Source organism: Lytechinus variegatus, chromosome 6 (assembly GCF_018143015.1).
Source record: "Lytechinus variegatus isolate NC3 chromosome 6, Lvar_3.0, whole genome shotgun sequence".
Taxonomy (NCBI): domain Eukaryota; kingdom Metazoa; phylum Echinodermata; class Echinoidea; order Temnopleuroida; family Toxopneustidae; genus Lytechinus; species Lytechinus variegatus.
In genome coordinates this window covers 42886997-42889576 of record NC_054745.1, presented here as the reverse complement: position 1 = coordinate 42889576, position 2580 = coordinate 42886997, and the positions used below count along the sequence as shown (strand labels likewise).

At 36.4% G+C, this 2580-nt stretch overlaps 1 long non-coding RNA gene across 1 annotated transcript; it reads left to right on the top strand.

Annotated features, from left to right (window-relative positions):
* The first annotated feature begins 883 nt into the window (after positions 1-883).
* LOC121416669 lies at positions 884-2322 on the top strand. The gene is made up of 3 exons (XR_005970231.1): positions 884-923; positions 1365-1435; positions 2129-2322. It is a non-coding gene; the product is annotated as an uncharacterized LOC121416669 (long non-coding RNA).
* The last annotated feature ends 258 nt before the right edge of the window (positions 2323-2580 follow it).

Sequence of the window (2580 nt, the reverse complement as noted above, 5' to 3'; positions counted from 1 at the left end):
GAAATATTAAGTTCTCAGGTTTGTTTAGTGTGATATACTAATTAGGCCCCTTGACCCCGCACTTCGTTACTTTTTGTAATTTTCTTGTCTTGTATTATCCCGTTGCCCCATCTAGTGCACTAACCACAAATGGCTTTTGCTATTTGTGTAATCGTTCCATACATATTAGCATTGGATCCACACATTCCTGAATCACTCCGCTTGCCTTCCTATTCCAGTCCGAACGTTCCTGAAACAGTCCGCTTGCCCTCTTATTCCTGTCCGCGCGTTCCTGAAACTGTCCGCTTGCCTTCTTATTCCAATCCGCACGTTCCTGAAACATTCCGCACGGTTTCTTCTTTCCTTCTTGAAGCTGACCTGATTGCGGATGGTTTCCGGAAGACGCGGAAGGGTCTAGGAAGGGCAGGAAGTCGTCAGGACATGGTCCCGAAGGTGTCAGGAATTCAATATCCGCGTCCAAATTTTGGTCTCGACCAAAATTTGGATGCGGACAAATTTTGATTTCCCGAACACCAGGAAGGGTTGAGGACAGCGTGCGGACACCAGGAATGTCCGGACAGGTTGCGGAAGGGTCGCGGATTGCAATTATTACATTCCGCGCCTTGTCCTGGCCCTAGTGGAAAAGGGGTATTAACAGGAAGCCACAATGACTGATCAACCTAGACGTAAAATGGTTTGTATTATGTAAGTGGTAATGCTTGGCGTTGATGGAGTGGAAAATCTGCTTCGCCGAGTTCCTGCGGGGACATAAATCAATTATCCATATTTCGTTTTTGAATAAATTTCTTTGTCACTTTATCATTTTTTACAGCCTGAAAACATAAATAATAAAATTATTTTAAGGTTTCCTGTGACGGGAAATAAATTTCTAACACGTTATGATTAGACAGTCGTACGGATGTCACGAAATTACACAGGAGTAGGTGAGGATCATTGATTTTTTAAAATCTTTTCATCTATGAAACTATAGTTTGTCTATCCTCTTTTTTTCTTTCCATGTCTCTTTTCATCCTTCCTTGAAACATGCTTCTTTTTGGACTTTTCATTTTTTTTTATTGAGAACTGTGTGTGGAATATCAAGGAAACAATTTTATTTATCTTGGTTACAATTTCAGCTGTTTGAACAAGATCTATGTATCTGGTTCTTATTTATACTGCAATGTTAAAATTGAAACGTACCTTGATTGTTTTTTATTGAAATTCGGTTGAATAAATGCAATGTAGATTTATATTACATTTTTTTCTTTTCCGTGATGATAAGTGGATGTTTGCCATTTTCACATTTTATGTATGATAAGCACAAACGTGAAAGATGAAATAAAATAGAATCGTTGTCCTTTTGTATGATTCATTTTTTTTTTCAGAAAGGATAATAAAGCATTCAAGTTTGATTCTATGGTTGAGATCTGTCTCATCGGTCAACGGGCTATCATAGGTGAGATATTAATATTCGTAAAATTGCTCTGTAGTTATTCATGAAAATGCTGAATATCCAAACTTTATTATTGTTATTATTACTATTGTTATCATTAAAGTTTGCCATCAGTTCTTTTTGTTCATTACGTCATTTATTGTATTCAACATTATGAATATGATAATTAGAAATACTTTGCTCATTCGTATTATCAATATACATTTTTAAGACCTTGTATTTTGGTTCGGCCATCATGGTCGCGTAATTTCATACCATCCTAAAAAATGCTTAGGAGATCTTAGGAGAACATATTTGTGACATGCTTCCATTATCCATGGAGGTAATAATACCCTTATCACAAGGCTTCGTTAATGATTTTTTGACTGGGGGTGCTACTTTGATTTTTAATTTTTCAAATTTTTCAATCCAAAATTAAGGTTAATTTGATCCAGAAAAATTACAATAAAAAAAGGAAGAAAGAAGGGTTTCTTTTCAAAATACAGGTAATTTTGTTACATTTCTCCATTTTATCACAACATCTTCCAAAAGTCATAAGGGAGCTTCCAATGTAGATTTATACATGCAGCACCCGCCCAGAAATTTACCCCCACCCCACGCTTCACAGGGTCATGCTTTATCATGTTTTTAGAACTAAAGCAGCTACCCTGGATACATTATTTATATTATCTATCATTCTTATTCATTTATATTTAGGTGATATCGAAGCTGTATGCGGCCTGTGTAAACACACCCATAATATCACGTGTATTGAACCTGTACACACATATGAAATGGAAATGCGCAGCTTTCACAAGCTCGTCATGCGCAGACATCCCCAAACTGTAAAGATGATCAGAGCAATGGTGGCTTTCAAGATACAAAATAGATGGGAACGCATTAGAAATGAAAAGGTATGAAACTGAATGAAACTGATTACATTGATATAAAATTATCCAAGTCTGTGATAGCTCATTTCAAGTGAAAATCAAGGAAAAATTATGATTTTTTTTTTGGATGGAAGCGTTCGGATGGAAATCTGGGATATCAATGACACAGACGATGGACCCATCTATAACCACATTATCCCACGTTAAATCCAAATGGGCCATCAAAATATGGTTCTACCGATATTAATAAAGGTATGGATTAACAATTGCTGAGATACA